Consider the following 7,500-nt stretch of genomic DNA (forward strand, 5'->3'; position numbering starts at 1 on the left):
ACAACAGAAAACAAGCACGCAAACACGCAAACTCGGAATCACAATCTCACGTACATGAAAAATGAGCAAATTCCAACCAGACAAACGCAAGAATATATATATGTATATATATATATATATATATATATATATATATATATATATATATATATATGCACGAACTCTTTAGTACAAGAAAAACAAAACAAAACAAAAGCAAGACCCACGCTCATCTTCATTCAAGACACAACTTGTACATCGATTAGACCCACGGGACCTGCCAACTGTATATGGCAATGTCTCTCGAGGTCTGTGTCTCCTTCTCTGATGAACGGAGAGAGGAAGTGAAACCGGGAGAGGAAGAACCCTAGAGTTTTTCCAACTCTGTGAAGGAGAGAGGGACCCCGCGCTATTCAAACGACTGTGGAAAGTCTTGACAGAAGCGGACATGGTCGGGTTGCGTTTGCCATTCAGCGCTGCGGGACGTGGGTGGCGACTTTCCGATTTCTTTACATTTTTTTGCATCTTCATTTTTTGGGGTGACTTGTTTTTTTAACAGTTATTACGATCGGCTGTATTTTTTTCTTTCCTATTGTCATTATTTGTGTATCACACACACGAACACACACACACTTGTGTATGTGTGTATAGCATATATATATATATATATATATATATATATATATATATATATATGTATATATGTATATGTATATATACGTACATAAATACAAATATATAAATATATAGATATTAATACATATACATATACATAAATACATATATATAAATATCTATATAAGTATATATATGTTTGTGTGTGTGTGTGTGTGTGTGTTTGTGTGTGGACAGATATAGAGATAGATATGTATATATACATATATATGTATATATATATATGTATCATCATGATCACATCAGCCTGAATCGATCCTCTGCAGGATCTCAATCTTTTCCAACTTTGTCTGTCTTGCGTTTTTTGTTTCCAGTCTTGGCCCCCAAATTTCGTTACTTCGTCACGCCATCTTGTCACTGGTCTGGCCCTTGGCCTCTTAATGTTATCTATACCCCAGCCTGTTACTTTCTTTGTCGATCTGTCGTCCTGTCTCCGACATATATGACCTGCCCATTGCCATTTTTTTCTTTTTGATGCTCCCCAGTATATCTTCCACTTTAGTCTGTTCTTTGATCCACGTCACCCTCATCTGATCTCTTAGGCTAATTCCCAGTTTCAAGCTCTCCATCCCTCTCTAGGCACTAATTAGTTTCGTCTCCAGTAATTTGGTTATGTTCCATAGGTCATAACTGGGAGGACGCATTGGTCAAAGACTTTTCTTTTTTAACATGATGGCAAGGAGCCTCTTAGTATGCTACTGTGTCTGCCGAAGGCGCTCCAGCCTAGAATGAATTTCCTCTTCGCTAGATGTGTTTGTCTGTACGAGTTGTCCTAGGTATATATACTTGTCCACTACCTCCAGCGCTTCGCCTTGTACATGTATCTATTCGAATTAAATTATGTTGTTGAACATGATCTTAGTCTTTTTCTTGTTCATCGTAAGTCCGACTTTCAGACTTTCTCTGTTCAGATCGTTTAATAGTTGCTGCATTTCGTTTGCTGATTCACTGAAGTGAACAATATCATCTGTAAATCTTCGATTGTTTAGGTATTCGTCTCCTAGTCTGATACCTTTTCCGTTCTATTTTAGCTTCTTGAATATTTCTTCAAGGCAAGCTGTAAACAGTTTTGGTGAGATGGTATCGCCCTAACAACTTTTTTAATTTGTATTTCATCGGTCTCTGTGTAGAGCATGATTATTGCTGTCCCATCCTCCAATATTTTACAATATACCTCCTCTACTCCCAGTCTTCGAATAGCTTCTAGTACTGCTGGTATTTGTACCGAGTCAAATGCCTTTTCGTAATCGATGAATACCATACACAGGGGTTTCCCATATTCACTATTTTTTATCTTATTTGGGTGTGCGTGTGGATGAAGTCTGTTGTTGAGAATCCACTGCGAAAGCCTGTCTCTTCTCGAGGCTGGTTAGAATCCAGACTGTCTGAGATGCGAGCTGTGATGACTGAAAGGAGGCTTATGGGTCGGTATTTTTTTTAGATCCTATCTATCCCCTTTTTTATGTATCAAAATAATTGTTGCATTTTTCCCAGATTTTCAGAGTTTTTCCTTAGAGAAGGGATTTGTTAAAAAGATTGGCTATTTTCAGTGTTGCAATTTCTCTTGCATATATTGTAAAGTCTGTACAAATTCTTCACCTGGTGCTTTCCCTCTTTGCATGCCTTTAAGCGCTCTTTTTATTTCTTCTGTTGTGATGTTAGATACGTTATCTAGTTATTGCGTGGCTGTTAATTTGAGTTGTATAGATCCCTTTAAAAATATTCCATTACTCTTATGATTTAATTCTTTTTATATGTCACTTCTCCGTCTGATTTCTTTATTGCATACATTTGATCTCTCCCTATTCCGAGTCACCTTTTAGCTGTTTTCATGCTGGTACCTGAGATCACTGTTTCATTTATTATTTGAGTATTGAATTTCCGTATATTTTCTCTCTTCTTTTTATCTATAGTGTTTGTTAGTACAGTTAACTCTATTTTGTCCCTGTTTGACGATACTTCCATGACCCTACGTTTTTACATAAGCTGGAGCTTTGCTTGACGTTCTTACCGCCTACTTCAAGTACAGCTTCCTTTATTATGTCGTTGAACTGTTTGTTGATATGGTCAATATTGCGATCTTCGTTGCTGAAAAGTGAATATCTGTTTTGAGTTTTAATGCTAAATTCTGTCGCTCTAGTCTTCAAGTTAACTATATTTGGCTGCGATTTTCGTATGGGTTTGTTCCTTTCCCTTTTGATGGCGACTTCCATGTCCACTTCCGCTCTAGTCTTTTTTCGAAGAATGTATTCATGATTTTGAGTGATCGAGCCTCCGCAAAATCGACAAAATCTCACTCCTAGTGCCTATTCTTTGATTTCCCACTACGGTTTCTCCTGTCTTTTTACCTATTTTGGCATTAAAATCTCCCATAATTATTGTGAAACGGATTTTTGCTATCTCGCTGGTTAAATGAACATCTATTTCTTCATCACTGTGGCTGCAGGTTAGAGCATAGACTTGAACAATCTTTAAGTTGTACATATTGTTTAGTTTTATTGGTACTGAAGCCACTCTTTCGCTTATATTATAGAATTCTACAATATTCTTTTCTAAAGGTTTGTGAACTAAGAACCTACCCATAATTCCTGCTTGCTACCCTGGGGATCACCTCTGCAACAGAGCACGTGTCCATCATTTAGTATTTTCTTTTCTTCGTCTAGTCTTCTAACTTCACAGAGTCCTACAGCATCCCATTTAATGAGAGTTCCTCAAGTATTGCTACTAAGTCAGATTCAGTTCTCATAGTCCCTACATTGCACATGCAAAGGTTCATCAACATGGGGCGGCCTGTCTTTAACCGGTATTTTTAGAACCCTCTGCTCCGGAGCGATCCTGATCTCCGCCGTAACCAATAGCTCCTTCGCCTGAAAGGGAATGAGGACCGTTGCTCTGTTTGTGCAGTCGTGGTTTTTGATGGAGAGGTAGACAGCCGAGTTACCCCCACCTACTGGCTTAGGTGTATCTTGGTGGGAGGGGGAGTGTTTTCGCCGGATCCCACTGATGTGTGTGTGAGTGTGTGTGCATACGTGTATGTGTGTGTGTGTGTGTGTGTGCGCGCATACGTGTATGTATGTATGTATCCATGTGTGTGTATGTGTGTGTGTGTGTGTGTGTGTGTGTGTGTGTGTGTTATATATATGTGTGTGTGTGTGTATATGTGTATGTATATATATATATATATATATATATATATATATATATGTGTGTGTGTGTGTGTGTGTGGGTGTGTGTATGTGTGTGTGTGTATGTGTGTGTGTGTGTGTGCATGTGTGTGTGTGTGTGTGCATGTGTGTGTGTGTGTGTGTGTGTGTGTGTGTGTGTGTGTGTGCATATACATATACATGTTTATGTGTATTTTTTTACCTGATAATTTGTATCTTCTGAGTGCCGATGACAATGTTTTGGTAACATATATAACAAATAATTTTGAGATCTATATAGGCATATTCACGACTTTTCATTCGTTCTATTTTTCTAACTAGGAATGTTATCATATTTATAACTGCTATTACATCTTCATCCAAAACTCAGTCACCTTATCACTAACTGGAGAATTTATGTTCATCCGAAATCGTGTTGTTTTTTGGCGTTGTTTACAGCATCACTTGTGACTCGTAGCATATCACAACTTCCAAATTGCGTCGATGTAAATTTCAGTTAGAGTCATTAGCATTTTAATAAAATTAGATTAAACATTCACTTATCGTTATATTGGTTCGGCTAATGAGTCCAACTTTCATTACTACTATGCCCGTAGCCCTTGACATAAAGAATTGATACATTCGTGCGCAGATGCGTATACGGAGGGTCACTGATAATTAAATTATCATATTTATTATATAGAAATGGCGATGTGTCCGCCCACGCACATAATGTAGGTAAATGCGATGAAGAGTTTGTTTGCACACCCATACACATGCATACGTATACATCAACACACAATTACGGGTATGCTACTTCAAGAAAAAGAATATGAAAAAAAATGACATTAGCATACTGCACATCTCTGTTTTGTTTCTCGGGGAATCTTAACCAAGACTGCGAACCTCAAACATCTTCTTTCGAGAAACATTATTAAAGTCGAATTATTATTATTATTAACATAGATTTTTTTTTTCCCTTTTACTCTGCACTCTTTTACTTTTCTCTTTTAGAAAATAATTTCAAAGTAAATGGAGCTGATATGATGAAGTTCTTAGGGAACATAATGATAAACCCGCCAAAAATATATCCCCTAATTACATTAGAAAATTAATACCCCGCGGTCTCCTTTGCGCACCTTTATGGACCCACGACATGGGGTAATAGTCACCTCATGCTTGGCTCTAGCCCTTGGAATGATCAAGTTAATTGGACGTGAAGTAACTGCTTTGAAATGTGGCATTAAGATATCCTGAAATTGCGATGATGAAAGTGAAAAATGAAATTAGATTTTTTTTATCTTTTTTTTTCCATTTTGATATGCATTTATACTTCTTTTTTTTCTCTCTCTCGCCTCATTTCTGGTCGTCTTATATGGCTGAGATGACATATTGTGAGACTACTCGATGGGTCGTTAGTGTGAGTAATACACACACATACACATACCCACGCACACGCACAAATATTCACACACGCACGCACACACATTTACAAACACACACATATACATATGTATATGTATATATATATATATGCCTGTGTGTATGTATATACATATACATATACATATATATATATACATATACATATATATATATATATATATATATACATATATATGTGTATATATATACCTATACATATATACACATATATATATATATATACACACACACACACACATATAAATATATATATATATATATATATATATATATATGTACATACACACACAAAAATACATACATATATACGTGCATGCATACATACATACATACATACATACATACATACATACATACATACATACATACATACATACATACATACATACATACATACATACATAAATACATACATACATGCATACATATATAAATATGCGTGTGTGTGTATATATATGTGTGTGTATGTATATATATATATGTATACATATATATATATATAAAGAGAGAGAGAGAGAAAGAGAAGGAAAGATGGAGAGAATGAGAGCGAGAGAGAGAGAGAGAAAGAGAGAGAGCGAGAGAGAGAGAGAGAGAGAGAGAGAGAATAAAGAGAAATTAAGTGGTAGAAATAGAAAAAAGGGAAAAGGGGAGGAAAGTGTAATGATAAGAGAGAGGCGGGATGAGTGGAGAGAGAGAGAGAGGGGGGGGGGGGGTGGCACAGGGAAAGACAGAGAGAGAAATAAACAGACTTCCAAAACAAAACAGAAACTAAAAAAAAAAAAAAAAAATGTACATAAGAGTCACATGGCAATAGAATTACCTATTAACTATTTCCTCTTGCCTTAGGACTGGATAAAGCCCCTGTGTTTTGTAAGGTTCCTAGTTCTGTTTTGCATCACAATGGTTAGCTTCCTTGTTGTGCCTTGTATGAGCTGCTGAGACTAAAGAAATGCCCGTGAAGTTAGTCTGTGAAACACTGGAGGGGCAAACTTAGTTCCTATCTCTTGGTTCTGCCTTTCTTTATCTCTCTCTCTCTCTCTCTCTCTATTTATCTATCTATCTGTCTGTCTATCTCTGTCTCTCTCTCTATCTATCTCTGTCTGTCTGTCTGTCTCTCTTTGTCTCTCTCTCTCCTTCTCTCTCTCTCTCTCTCTATTTATCTATCTATATATCTGTCTATCTCTGTCTCTCTATCTATCTATCTCTGTCTCTCTGTCTCTCTCTCTCTCTCTCTCTCTCTCTCTCTCTCTCTCTCTCTCTCTCTCTCTCTCTCTCTCTCTCTCTCTCTCTGTATCTCTTTATCTATCTCTATCTATCTAATTATCTAGCTATCTGCCTGTTCATTTCCCTCTTCCCCCATATCTTTACCCTATCCTATCTCTTTCCATTTCTCTCTTCCTCTCCTTCTGTCTCCCCTCTACAGAAAAGCAATCACCTCTCACCCTGCCTCGGCCAAAGTTTGAATTCCTTACCCAAAGAGTCAGTGACGGCCGCGCGATCACCGTTTATTCACTCTTCAAAGGCATTTCGCAGCTATCATTTCTAGTACAATTTCATATCAGCCAAAACGTTTGTGATGATTTCGCAGCCCCGACGCTGATCAGCGCTTTGAACCCCACCTCGCCCTTTGATTCAGAATTGGGCTGGGCGATGTTCATGTGATATTATGCAGGGATGTTCGCGTCATCTGTGGAAGCCTAGGTGCGAAGTACAGACGAATGCGGGGAGATATGTTCATGCGCCTACATGAATACACATGCATATACATGCATAGATACATAGAAATACGTATGTGCACGAATACGTAAGCGTATATAAACATACACACGCACGCACGCACGCTCGAACCCACGCATGCACACAGGCACATAATCCCAGATCCAACCACTTTTTACACTCATACATACACTCACTGATGGACACACACGCACATAAGACACACACTTGCTCATACATACATGCACTTACACAGATAAGTTAATCATTCAAAAACACACTCAAAACAATAAACCTCTTAGTGATTAATATTATTACCTGGGCTAATGCGTCAAACTATTTCACTTTCAGTTGAACACGCCTGCACTTGATTTTTTGTATGGATACCTCGAATTTGTAATGCTGTTTTAGATGCATTATATTTTGTTATATATTTTCTGTGTAAGATATCAAGGTTGTTATTATCAATGCTGATGTTATGAAAAATCAATGATATTACAGAAAATGCCAGTGAAAAAAATATATATTTTGCCTCTGACTC

General features: G+C 37.3%; 1 protein-coding gene across 1 annotated transcript in view; it reads right to left on the reverse strand.

Annotated features, from left to right (window-relative positions):
* Positions 1-7,500, reverse strand: part of LOC125037542 — a 44,770-nt gene that overhangs the window by 28,655 nt on the left and 8,615 nt on the right. The window lies entirely within an intron of this gene.

The sequence above is a fragment of the Penaeus chinensis genome, chromosome 23 (assembly GCF_019202785.1).
Source record: "Penaeus chinensis breed Huanghai No. 1 chromosome 23, ASM1920278v2, whole genome shotgun sequence".
NCBI classification, from domain to species: domain Eukaryota; kingdom Metazoa; phylum Arthropoda; class Malacostraca; order Decapoda; family Penaeidae; genus Penaeus; species Penaeus chinensis.